Below are 14537 nucleotides of genomic sequence, written 5' to 3'. Positions count from 1 at the left end.
CTTAACAAATGCTTGGTGTCGCTGTCATTGCTGTCAACTACATAGAGCCTCTTCTCTCTCTCTCTCTCTCTCTCTCTCTCTCTCTCTCTCTCTCTGTGTGTGTGTGTGTGTGTGTGTGTGTGTGTGTGTGACTGATGTTTAATCAAAGACTTTCATGGGGCTGAAACATGAATGAAAAACTAGAAAGAAATGAACAGATCCACTGAGATTGGACTTCTGGCTCTGATGGAGCCATGACTTCCTTAATGTGGATACCTCTCCAAATCCATCCACACTGCTTCATAGTGGACAGTAGATACTTGTCCATATTCTCTCATGAATCCTTTCCAATGGCTCAGACACCTTCCCAACAAGCTGGAGTCCTTTCTCTAGATTTATCTATTGACATACATGTGTATAGACATGCATGTACTGATACTGCATGGCTATCAGATGCTCAAGAGGGCTTCTACCAGTTATCCTTCCATCTTTCCATAGTACTCGTATGTACGAAAACACACACACATATTCATGGCAGTATAATGCATATTCATATGTTTATGTACATGTATATGCTCAAGTATATATCTACACCACACACATATGTAGTATTGTGTACATTTGTACATGTTACCACATGTATATACATATTTACATTGTACATATCTGCATACAAAATGTATATGCACATGGTATGTACTTATATGTACACTTAAAGATGCACATTAGCACATTACATAGTGGAGCATGCACTAGAGCTGATCTCTGTCTGTCCCAGTACCTTCCCTCTGTTGATTCTCTCACTTGTGTTGTATCTGTCTTCTCTGTACATAGATATCTGCATGTTGTCTCTGCCATCAGACTGGGAGCCCCCTGAGGGCAGGGACTGGTTTTGCCTTTCTTTGTACATCCAGGGCTTAGCAAGCTGGCACACAGGTAGGTACTTAATCAGTGTTTATTGACGTAGAGTCAGGAAAACGAGCTCCAATCTCACTTTAGACATTTATGAGCTCTGTGACTCCGGGCAGGTCAAGCCTCTGTGTGCCCTTTGGTACATCTGTAAAATAAAGGTGATAACAGCACTTCCCTCTCAGAACAGTTGCAAGGATCAAATGAGATATTTGTAAACTACTTTACAAATTTTTATATAGATACCTAGATATAGACATACACACATGTATATAATACATATATGTGTGTATATGTGTGTATAGTCAAGATAAGCCTAAAAGGCTCATAGGAGTAGGTACACACACACACACACACACACACACACACACACACACACACACATATATAATATACATAAACATACAAATATATAATTACATGTACATATACATATAGTGTTGATCTATAGAATATATATGTGTGTGTAACATTTATATTAGATATATATATATATATTAATATTAGTATTGCTTGGAAAAAGCTTTAAAATTTTACACAGATGCCAGCTACTACTAAGATATTCTAAAAGCACAACTGGGGCATCAGAATATTGTCCAGATTGAAGCTGGAATCCCCCCAGACTTCTCTGGCTCGGCACCCCTTCTTTCCCGCTGTTAAAAGCCCTTCCCCACCTCCCAGCACTCTCAGTACAGAGTACTAGGGGCTGGCCCCTTCCAGAAGCAAAGAATCTTGCAATAAAATAGAACTACTAAGCCCATATTGCCACATGCCAGGGCACTAGGAGGCAGAAATAAAAAGGGGCCCTGAACCTTCTCGGGGGGCACAGAGCAAAGTAGGCCCATTAGATTGCATTTTCCCCTTTTCAAAGTGGTAAGTTGTTCTCTTCATTCCCGTCCATTCTTCCTGATTAAAAGGATTTCCCCCTGCAGCTGAAGCCATTAGCAAGCCCAAGCCCATCAAATGTTCGCTATAACGTCCCAGGCTATTGTGCTTTGTAAAATTAGCCTTTTGTGTCTCTCCTGGAATAATGCTTTAACAGTTGAAACTGATGGAACACCATGCTTTCCACCTTAAAAGACGGGGTGTGGGGGAGAGCTGCCTTTTGTGATCAGCAAGGCTGGAGCCCACAGCTCCGCCTTGAGGAGCCAGGGGCTTAATGCTGGACCAGGGGGATAAGTCACTACTCCCACCCAGAGAACAAGGGGAAGGATGAGTGTCTCAGGGAGGCTGGGATCAGGCAGTGCCTGACGCTGGAGAAACGTAGGTCATGGGACGATTGAGAAAGCCTGTCCCCAGCTTACTTTACAATAACTTTGGGGTCAGCACCTGGCAGAGCTCAGTCGAAATGAAACCAAGGATGAATGAAACTTAGCAAAGCCCCAGGTGAATGGATGCTACTGCCTGGGAAGCATATCTGACAGAGGCCAAGGGGACACTGATGGTCCTGGAGCACAAGGCAATTGACAAGCCCTAAGCCAAGTAGAAATTCCAAAGGGCCTTATGTAAACCTCAAATATTACAGTGTAAAAATAAAAATGAAGGACCCGCTTCCTGACCAAGCTATACTCTGCTGAAAAACTCCAGAGGAAGGGCAGAAAGCAGAAACACTTGTTATCTACAGAGGGTCTTGGTCAAGACAAATCAAACCAAGAAGCACTTATTAAGTGCCTACTGTGTGCCTTGTGCTGTGCCAAGCACTGAGAATATAGAGGGAGATAAAACAGGGTCTGCCTTCAAGGAGCTCACAATCTAATGGGGAGACAACACGCAAACAATTCTGTACAAACAAGATAAATGGAAGGCAATCTCAGAGGTTGGGCTTGTACTGTGAACCCCAAATTAAAGACCCATAAGACTGACTGGGCCACAAGGGTCTGAATAATAATTCGATTCTCTGGATATTCATGAAGTACTGACTATGAACGGCCACCGAGTTTGAGAAAATGTAAGGTCCTGAAGGCCAGGGATTATTTTATTTTTAACTTTGTATTCCAGCATTAGCCTAAAATCTGGATTCTGGAATATAGTGAGCACTTAATCAATATTTATTGAGTGATGGCTGGGTGCTGGGACTAGAAAGATAAAAATAAAAATAGTCCCTGCCCTCTACTTTAATAATCATTTCTAAGTCATTTAGACATCACTTGAAGGTTGGCAAAGTCTATCTTTTATCTCATTTGAGCCTCACAACAGCACTTCAGGATAGGCAGCACAGATGGCACCAGTTCCATTTTACAGAGAAAGAACTGAAGTTAAGCAAATCTGATGAAGGGCATCCATCTAGTTAGGACTGAAGGTGGGATTTGAACACTGGTCATTCTGATTCTAAGGTGAGCACTCTATCCGTTATATCACACTGTCTCTCAGAATAATGCCTTCCGGAAGGACACAGCAACAGAGAAGATGCATCACCGTGTCCAGTAATGCCCACATCTCCTGAGGAGGAGAAGTCATCGTACATATGAGACATTCAGGGCTGTGAATTCTAAGTTTCTGAATGTGCCTGATCCTGTGAATGTTCCTGAAGTGAACACTGGATTGGAATCAGAGGCTCTGGGTTCAAGTCCTGTCTCATTATCTCTCACTTTCCCTTCTCTGGTTCCATTTTCTTAATCTAAAAAATGAAAGGTTTGGATTAGATGAACTCTGAAGTCTTTTTTAGCTCTTGATGATAAGAAATCAGTTTTGGCTTCTGTCGGTGTAGTTACTGACACCTGGGGAATGCAGCACAAAACACTGTAAATTCAGCTTTTTCAGATAAACCCAATTGGAAGGGGAGAGAAAGGACATAAATTCCCATAAATGTAGATCCTGGGATACTTTGAGGCCGCTGTTCCCCAGAAAGAAGTGGAGAAGCAGTCAGAGGCCAGGTTGGAGAAGGAGGAGTCATCTGTTAGCTTCCTATTTTAACCAATTATTCTTGCTAAGTAGGTTGGTAAGTTCAATTTATTGCTGAAGAGATGCATGAGCAGCCTGAGTTCTCTAAATCTGGGGGCCCTCAGACAAAGCTGTAGTGTCTCTCTCTCTCTCTCCCTCTCCCTCTCCCTCTCCCTCTCTCTCTCTCTCTCTCTCTCTCTCTCTCTCTCTCTCTTTCTCTCATTATGGCTCTGTCTCATACACGTCACTTGGAACCAGGCTTCGTAGAGAGAATACATATTTCACACCTAAAAATGAGAAAGGAGATTTTACTCTCCTCCTTTAGATTCTGGTAGAAGTTCTAATGTAAAAAAAGCCTTCTCAATGAAGCAAGGTATGTATTTGAGATTGGGAGAATAGAAGACAAGACCATTTTGTAATAGTTCCACCTTTAGTAGGCCAGGGTAAATGAACTCCAGCTGTTTCAACATGTCTGTTCCTTTTCCCAGGCACATTCTGGTGGGGGCTTTTTCATTACCCACAGCAATACAAAACCAAACCAAACCAAAAACCAAAAATAGCAGTCAACATTTGTCTATCCAAACACTGTCAAGTATAATTGCCACCTGCCTTAGTCTCTGCCCCTTCAAAGGCTTCATGGCTCATTTCCCCAAACAACCAAACTCTGGTGGAATAGAGCATCCAAAAACTCCATTCGCAATCAAAGATAAGATTCACACAGAGTTCAGAGGAGTGCTAGGGATGAAATCTAGTAGTTTTTAGTTGAATCCAAAAACCAGGCAATCATGATCTCATAAAAAGTTAACAGTAAAAATGTGGCAAAAGCAAGGAAAAATTATGCTTCAAGGGACCAAAGAGAATGAAATTATATCAGTCAGTAAGTCAGTAAACAAGCATTTACTTTTTAAGAGCTTTCTATATCCCAGGCACTGCACTAAGTACTGAAGAATGGGATCAAATACAAAAAATAGTCCATGACCATAAGAAGCTTATATTCTAATAGATGTTTTGACATCCATTCATTAAGGCCCAGAAGGCTGACTTGTCTACAGGGGGCTGACTAATAATTAAGTTCTATGACCATTTATCATATACTGACTATTAACCAAGTGCCAATATAATGGTCATAGGGATTTGGGCTGGACTTATGATTTCATTGCCACAGGGAACTACCCTTGCTAACACAAGTGGGCAACTTCTCTGCCACTTGTCAGCTTACTTAACATATAGTTAATATATTTTATCTCTAATTTACATAGAACTTTTCACATGTTATCTCATTTGATCCTCACAATAATCTTGGGAGGCAATGGCTGTTGATCTTTTTATTTTACATATGGGGAAACTATCTGAGAAAGGCTAAATGACTTGCCCAGGATCACACAGGTAGTAAGCATAAGCCAGAATTTGAATCCAGGTCCTCCAGAGTCCAAGTCCAATGCTCTACCCACCAGAGGCACCTAGATGTCTCTACCAATATATGTTTTTAGAGAGACTTGAACCTAGATCCTCCTAGGTCCAAGGGCAGCTCTCTATCCACTGAGCCATATTGCAAATAAATACTCAAAGGAAAAGCTAATTGAACTACAAGAAGTAATAGACATGACAAAATGATACTCGTAGGGGACCTGAATTGCTTGCTTTAGAGTTAGACACATCTAATCAAAAGATAAGCAAGAAAGAAATTAAAGAGCTAAATAGAAGTTTTGAAAGGCGAGATATTCCAGATCTCTGGAAATTACTAAAAGGGAATCTTAAGAAATTTATATACTTCTCATCTGTGCACAACACTTTTATTAATCAGTCAACAAGGGTGTATAAAAAACAATTGATCATTTACTATGATATAAACACTTGTAAACTTATGGAGAAAAGCAGAGTCATTCATCTTTTATTGATGAAAGCATAATAAAAATTACAATCAATAGCTGTTATTAAAGGAAAGTATTTATATTTTTTTTGATTTTTCAACTTTTATTTAAGAAAAAAAAACCCTCCAGGAATAGATACAAAACAAAACTTTAAAAACTAATATGTCAGGTTAACATTATTAAAAATATTTGTACTTTTATTCAAGACAATTATAGCAATAAGACAACAAACCTATCAGATGAAGTCAAAGCAGTGCTCAAGGGGAAAATAATCTCTAAGTAAGGGAGAAGCAAGGGATGAATCAACCAGCATGCAAATTTAAAAAGGCCAAATATACAAAAGAAATTTTGAAGATAAAAGAAAAGATAGACAAAATTGAAAACAAAATAAAAGGACTCACTGAATTAATAAATAAGATTAGGAGTTACTTATTTTTTTTTTAATTTGTTTTGTTTTGCTTTTTGGCAGGGCAATTGGGGTTAAGTGACTTTCCCAAGGTCACACAACTAGTATATGTGTTAAGTGTCTGAGGCCAGATGTGAACTCAGGTCCTCCTGACTCCAGGGCTGGTGCTCTACTCACTGCACCACCTAGCTGCCCCTAGGAGTTACTTTATTTGAAGACTAATAAGAAACAATAAACTATTAGCTACCTTGAAATAAAAAAGAGGAAAAAACAATCACTAATGTAAAAGACAGAGAGAAAAAAAAAACAGAAATCCTGTAGATGAAGAGGAAATCACTAGAAGCAATTTTGGAAAATTATATGATAACAAAACTGGTAACTTAAAAGAAACAGACAAATATTTAGAGAAATTTAAAAATACTCCATTTTCTAATTAGGAGAAAATGGCCTCCTGCTCCAAGTGGTAAGGATTCCTGAGGGAGCAGGGGTCAGCTTTGGAGGAAGAGGCCTGAAGTTAAGGACCCAGAATCAAAGAAAAACTTGGCGCTCCCGGCAGAGCTGATTCTTTTCTGTCCAGTGGCTTGTTTGTTTGGACAATGAAAACCCCTGGAGGGGAGTTTGGATTTGAACTTGCTCTTTGCAAAGCTAATTATTTGGGGATCCCAGAAGAAAAGTGAGACCAATGACTTCCTAGCAGTTGTAGTCTGATTATGCTTAGTTTCTGTTCACCCTGAGGTCAGACACCGGAGGATCGGACTTTTTTTTTTTTTTCTCATCTATTTGTTTTGGCCTTAAAGAAAATCTGCCCTGAGATATAGACAGATGTTCTGACTTGGGACTAGGAAACCTATGACTTCACTGCCAGGTAAAATCCCCCTCTCTGGGCTCCCTAGATGCTGAGATAGGAAGAAAACATTGTTTTCTCTGCTGGGAAAATGTGTTCACTCCATTGACTTTACAAATGGAGAAGGAGGTTCAGGCTAACACCAGGCAGACAAAGAGAGAACCACTTGTCCCTTTCCCACAAAAACTTACATATTTCAGATTTCCCAAGAAAACAAGATGATGGCAGGTGGCTTGGCCTCCTTGGGACAGCTCCTTCTCACAAAGGAAGGCTGTTTTAGACTAATTGTTAATGAGTGTCTGCTAATGAACTTTCCAGAACGAAAAAGAAGAAATGTGTTTCATTTATCCACTCATTTGTTTATTCATTCAACAGGCATTTATTAAGCACCTACTTTTTGCCTAGCACAGTGCTAGGCAAAATGGATTGGTTCCTAACCTCTGAGCTCTTATAATGTACAACAAAGTAATGTGTGGGAGCAGAGAGAGAAGAGAGGGATCAGGACAGGCCCCCATGGGGCTGGCATGGAGGCTGAGACATGTAGACCCAAGAGGAGAAAATAATAAGCTTTTGGAATTCTTACTAAGCTGGCAAATCCTCACATCCAAATAAAGTGACCTTGGAGAAGTCATTTAACTCCCTTGGTTCTCACTTTCCTCAGCCACAGAATGAAGGGGTTAAATGAGATGACCTCAAAGGTCCCTTCAGCTCTCAATCAACCATTGAACGACTCTCAATGGTAAAATGGGTGATGTGAATTTGATCACTTAGTCACTCAACAAGCACTTACTAGGAGTCTACTAGAAGCCAGGTACTGTGTGAGTTCAAAGACTATGAGGACCAAAAACCCTATCTCTGTTCTCAAGCATTCCACCAAGGCAGATGACATGGCACTCTGTAAGGATATACCTAAAAGGCAGCTACGTAGCACAGTGGTTAGAGGACCTGGAGTCAGGAGGACCTGAGTTCAAATCCAGACTCAGACATTAGTGTGTGACCCTGGGCAAGTCACTTAACCCTGTTTGCCTCAGTTTCCTCATCTGTTAAATGAGCCAGAGAAGGAAATGGCAAACCTCTCCAGTATCTCTGTCAAGAAAACTCCAAACGGGGTCATGGAGAGTTGGACATGACTGAAACGGCCGAACAACAACAAAAAAGAATTGTCCAACTGTTCTGGAAAACAACTGTAATCACGGTAGCTAGTATTAATACAGCATTTTAAGAGTTACAAAGTATTTTAGAAATACTTTCTCATTTGATCCTCCCAACAACCCTGAGAAATAGTTGTTTTTTATTATCTCCATTTTACAGATGAAGAAACAGAGACAAACAGATGTTTAAATCACCTGCCCGGAGTCATAGGGCTAGTTAGTGTCTGAGGCTGGATTTGAACTCTGGTCTTCCTGACTCCAGGCTCAATGCTCTATCCGTTCCACCACCCAGCTGCAATGTACGTGATGACCACAACAATTTACAGGCAGTCAACAATGAAAGACTTGAGAACTTTAATACTTTAATCGCTGCGGTGACCGAGACACCTCCAATAGTGTCTGATGGAGAAGCATGCATCTTTCTTCTAGGTAGAGAGTAGAAAGACTAGAAGAGCAAAATGGGGCATATTTTTTAAACATAGGCAACATGTTGATTTATTTCACTTATATGCTTTTATTTGCTGATAAATGAGGGTTCTGTTGGTAGGGGATAAAGTGCTTGGGAATGTGAGAATCACGTTCTTGAATATTTTAAACTATTCATAGCAGCTCTTTGTGATGGCCAGGAAATGGAAATTGAGGGGACACTCATCAATTGGGGAGGGGCTGAACAAGGTACGGCATGTGATCTTGTGACGGAATACTCCTGTGCTGTGAGAAGCGATGAGCTTGGTGATCTTAGAAAAACATGGATGGACTTGCACGAAATAAGGAAGAGTGAAACGAGCAGAACAAAGAGAACGTTGTGTAACAGCAATGTTATTTTAAGAATAACTTTGTACGATTAGTCATTTTGACTATTGTAAATACTCAAATTAGCTACAGAAGATAAATGAAGGAAGACACTGCGTGCATCTAGAGAAAGAACTGAGACATAGAAATACAGAGAGAATGGTTTTACATATATATTTTTATAGAGATATATGATATACATTTATATATATCTATATAAGCACCTACATATTTGTGTCTAATGGTAGCCATCTCTAGGATGGAGCGGGAGGGAGTGAAGAAGAAAAAGAAAGTTATCTGATAACTTTATGATATATTGAAAAGGAAAAGCAAGTTGTACATAATAGATTTGCAGTTACATGTGCAGTCATCTTTTTTTTTTCTATTCTACTATGTTATGGAAATGCTTGTTTTATGCTTTAAGTTCAGAATAAAGTAAATATTTTTAATTAAAAATTATAAAAAAGATAGAAAGGCCTCTCAAAATATTTTCAAAAAGAAAAGAAAAAACAGTATGTGGGAAGAGGATAGACAGGATGGCCTTTTAGGTCCCCAGGGTGGTTCTAAGTGCATAATCACATGATCCATTGACCTGGAATCAGTCAAAGCAAGGTAGAGGAGTCATAATTCCTGGATGCTCGCTGCCCAGCTGACCAATTGAAAAACGATCATGACCAGTAGACTCCCTGCCAAAATGCAAGTCCCATCAGATGACCGAAGTCCTTAGATAGACACTGCATGAAGCTATACAGTCATGGATCAACATTCTCTGCCTTCTCTTCCACCCCAAAAGTCTAAAATACAAACAAAAGAACTTGACTACCACAAAGAAGAAAATCGCTCCCATAAAGCATCCAAGAGAAAGGCTGGGAAGGGCAGGACTCCACTTAGAGACGGTGAGAAGCCACAATCTCACTGCACCATGATTAACTAAAAGTGTACTGGCTTTTTTGGGGGGAAACATTATTTTGGCTAATCAAAACTATGGGTCAATCAACATTCCCAAAAGGACGGCTTCCATGACTGTAAATCTTCGCTTATGCCTGAAGCCAACTGGGTCTCAGTTCACGGGAGAGTAAACTGTAAAAGACAAATGTTTCTCTTCATTTCCCCCCAAGGGAGTGGAGCAATGGGTAATAAAAGGTTATAAATTATTCACAAAGCTTTCCCGAAGTTCAGAATCCAAGGTCTGTAGGCAGGGAGGGGAGGGGAAGAGAGAGGCGAGAAAAAACACTCAAGCCTCACCAAACTGGTTTCTTTATAGATTACTGAGGAAAACGCAAGCTAGAGTTTGCAAAGAGAATGCTCTTAACAGCGTTCTTTGGGGAAAAAAAGGTAGTAATAACAAATAACATTTAAAAGGGCTTTAAGATTCGCAAAGCACTTTCCATACATTAAATCACCTGATTCTCAGAACCCTGGAAGATAGATGTTATTATTAACCCCATTTTACAGATGAGGAAACTGAGGCAGGGAAAGGTTAAGGGGCTGGCTCAGAGTCACATAGCCATTAAGAATGTACAGCAAGTGGTGGAGCCATTCTGGAGAGCAATTTGGAACTGTGCCCAAAAGGCTATAAAAATGTTCATACCCTTTGACCTGGAAATACCACTTCTAGGGCTGTAAACCAAAGGGATCACACAAGTGGGAAAAGGACCCATATGTACAAAAATATTTATAGCAGCTCTTTTTGTGGTAGCTAAGAATTGGAAATCAAAGGGATGCCCATCAATTGGGGAATGGCTGAACAAGCTGTGGTATATGAAGGTAATGGAAGACTATTGTGCTATAAGAAATGGGGATGATATGGACTTCATAACAACCTGGAAAAACCTACATGATATAATGTTGATTGAGCAGAGCAGAGCCAGGAGAGCATTATACACAATCACAGATATATGGATTCTGTGAGGACTAACCCTGACAGGCTTTGCTCCTCTCAGCAACGCAAGGTGCAAAGACAACTCCAAAGGACTCACGATGGAGAATACTACCTACATTCAGAGAAAGAATTATGAAGTATGAATGCAGATTGAGGCACACTTCATGCTTGCCTTCCCCCCCCTTTTTTTTTCTCTTTTTTGTTTCTGTTTTTGGGTTGTTTTTTTATGGTTCTGTTTCTTCTTTCTCATGATTCATTCCATTGGTCATAATTCTTCTCCACAACTTGACTAGTATGTAAATTAATTCAACGCAAAGTTATACATAGAAGTTATATGGGATTCCATGCCATCTTGGGGAGGGGGTGGGGAGGGAAGGAAGAAAATCTGGAACTCAAAATTATGTTGAACCGAGTATTGTAAACTAAAAATAATAAAAAAAAGAATGTACAGCAAGATTAGAATCCAGGTCTTCCTAAATCCAAGTCCAACAATCCATACATTGTACAAGATTGTCTCCCATCCTTCTCTTGCCCTAGAATTAGTCACTCATTCATTCATTTAAGAAATATTTCTTGATAAAGACCTGGGCCTCAGACCATGGGTAAGATGTCATTCTGCCCAAGGCACCAACTTCTCTCCCTATCAGAGGCTTCCTGTGGTCAGCATATAAAGACAGGGCTAGCTTGAGCTGCTGGGCTGACCCTACTGCAATGCATACAGTAAGGGGTCTCAAGATCAAGCCAGATGATGATCCAATGGAGGGATCCTCCTACATTTTACTTTCTTACAAATAGTCCACATTCCAGCTACATTGGTTTCTTTGCTGTTGCACCGATCATGCTCCATTTCCCACTGCCCCCCATGCCTGGAATGCTTTCCTCCCTTCCACCTCCTGGTTTCCCTGGCCCCTTTAAGACTCACCTCAAATCCTACCTTCTGCCAAAGCTTTTGGGGGCTCCCCCCTCTTCCCATCTCCTGAGATCACTCCCAGTTGACCCTTCTATATCTTGGATGTACATAGTTATTTCCATGTGTTCTCTTCCATTAGAATGTGAGCCCCCTGAGAGCAGGGACTTCATTTTCCTTTCTTTGTATCCCCAGTGCTTAACAGGTACAGTGGTGTATTATAGATGCTTGATAAATGCTTGTTGACTGACTGACTTAAAGACTAAGTTGTCTTCAAATATTTGAAGTGCTGTGATGTACATAAAAGAATTAGGCTCATTCTGCTTGACCCCAGGAGGAAGAACAAAGAACAATGGGTAAAAGTTGTAGATGACAGATTTAGGCTATGACCAAAGAAAAGCTTTTGTTTATTTATCTATTTATTTATTTTTTTAGGGCAACTAGGTAGATGTAGTGGATAGAGTACCAGGTCGGGAGTCAGGAAGACCTGAATTTAAATTTGTTCTCATACACTTACTAGCTGTGTGAGCCTAAGCAAGTCTCTCAACGCTGTTTGCCTCAGTTTCCTCATCTGTAAAATAAGCTGAAGAAGGAAACGGCAAACCACTCCAGTACCTCTGCCAAGTAAACCCCAAATGGAGTCACAAAGAGTTGGACACGACTGAAACAACTGGGTAACAAAAGAAAAACATATTAACAATTAAATCTATTTCCTAGAGACTGGCCTACCTTGGTATCAGTGAGTGCTTCCCATCAGATGTCTTCAAGTGAAGGCTGGATGACCCCTAGTTGGCAGTGTGGTAGACAGGATTTTCGATCAGATCCATTAAATTGGAAACTCCTCGAAGGCAAGGACTGTCTTTTACCTCTTTTTGTTTCCTCAGCGCTTAGCACAGTGCTCGTGACATAGTGGGCACCAAACAAATAGTTCACTAACTAACAGATCTAGGCTCAAGCCTCCTTGTGCCCCAGATCTGTTGGGGGCCAGAACTCTTGGAATCTTTTAAGAGTCAGCAGTGCCAACACCTGGAAACTGAACCCCACAAATAAAAGCCTATATTTGCCACAGAGCCCATGAACCTTAACAAGAATTTGTAGCTCAATGAGGAACATACAAATCCAGTGTAAGTTGAAACCTATCGAGTACATAGACTATAAGATAAAGGCTAATTCCTAGCTCAGTAAAAACATACAACTCTATCAAAAAATGATTCCTATATAATGAAAATGGAATCCTTAACAATAATCCTAAAATATGAAGAATGCAATTATACTTGGACAAAGCATAGCCAAGGATTAACAATCAATATCTATCTTAGGTCCAGTGGGGCCTCCTTGGACATAAAGCCACATATACCTAGGTCCTAGCAGACAAAAAAGACAAAAGAGGAAAGAAAGGGAAAAGGCTGCTAGTGGCTCCTCTCCCCACCAGAATAGCTTTTAGGTAAGCATGCTCACAGAGAAGTAGAGTACCCATTATATTGATATGTCTCTATCCTCCAGAAGAAAAGAAAGAGGAAGAAATGGAAAGAGAGAGAGAGAGAGAGAGAGAGAGAGAGAGAGAGAGAGAGAGAGTAGGAGTTCTGTTTTTTTGCCCAATCAAAGGGGAAAATAAAAAAAGTAGAGGGGGAGCACAAACCAGGAGAAATTCTTATATTTTCAGCTAGAAGATTAGAACCTAAGACCAAGAGAAAAAAATTCAGATCTGGGTTTTGAATGCCTGCCTGTTACTCTGGTCAAGTCAAGACATATGCACCTAATCATGTGACTTTTCAATAGAAAGCAAATAATCCTTGGGTCCTCTCCCATATATGGGAAAATACTTTTTGCCTTCTAGATAATGAACCCTGATGGGAAATGAGTCACTTCTGATTCAAGGAGGTCCTAATCAATGGACAGAAAGCCACTTCCTCAATCTAGCCCAACCATCACTGATCACAGTTTTTAAATCAAGGGTTTCCTGCCCCATTTCCATGGAAAGTTACCTTCTTAATCCATATTTTATGGAGGACAACTTTATTGAGAGAAAACAAATAAGGAAGAGGTGGGTTTTTCCTTTATTCTTCCCCCACTCCAATTCATAAAACCAGGAGATAACAATTGTTAGCCATGACATTGCCAATGACAGTTGAAGTAATAAAACCTTCCGACAATCTTTCCCACCCTCAAATTTTGTGTTTCTGTGATATTTGGGGCAGACTGGCTGGACAAAAGTCTTGGAGTTTTACTGGACTGCAAACTCAATGAGTCAACAGTGAGACATGGCAGGTGGCCAACAGTAAGACATCCAAGGATGCTAATAAAATCTGAAAAAAGGGTGATGTACAAAATGACAGAGGCCCTCAGTTCTCCTCCCAGATGTGGGTGGACCACATCTGAAGTATTGCTTTCCTTTCTGGGTATCTCAGTTTAAGGATATGGTTGAGATGGAGCTCATCTAGGGAAATTGATGAAGTTTATGAGGGGAATCAAAACCATTCTGCATGAGGGCTTGTTGAAGCACCAGGAAATGTTTAACTTGAAAAGGAAAATATTGGAGGGGGAGGGCAGAGGAATGGGGGTTGTCTTTAAGCATCAGAAGGACTACAGAGAGGTAGAATTTTTAAAAATTGTCTCCAGAAGTTACAAACAGGAAAATTTAAACTGAAGAGAATGAAAAAAATTTCTCACAATTATAGCTGTCCAACCTACATGTACAAAAATATTTATAGCAGCTCTTTTAGTGGTGGCCAAGAATTCGAAATTGAGGGATGCCCATCAATTGAGGAATAGCTGAACAAGTTGTGGTATATGAACATAATGGAATATTATTGTACAATTAGGAATGATGAGCAGGTTGATTTCAGAAACAACCTGAAAAGACTTATATGAATTGATGCTGAGTGAATTGAACAGAACCAGGAAAAAATTGTACAT

This window comes from Trichosurus vulpecula, chromosome 9 (genome assembly GCF_011100635.1).
Source record: "Trichosurus vulpecula isolate mTriVul1 chromosome 9, mTriVul1.pri, whole genome shotgun sequence".
NCBI lineage: Eukaryota > Metazoa > Chordata > Mammalia > Diprotodontia > Phalangeridae > Trichosurus > Trichosurus vulpecula.
This window is presented reverse-complemented; position numbering follows the sequence as displayed.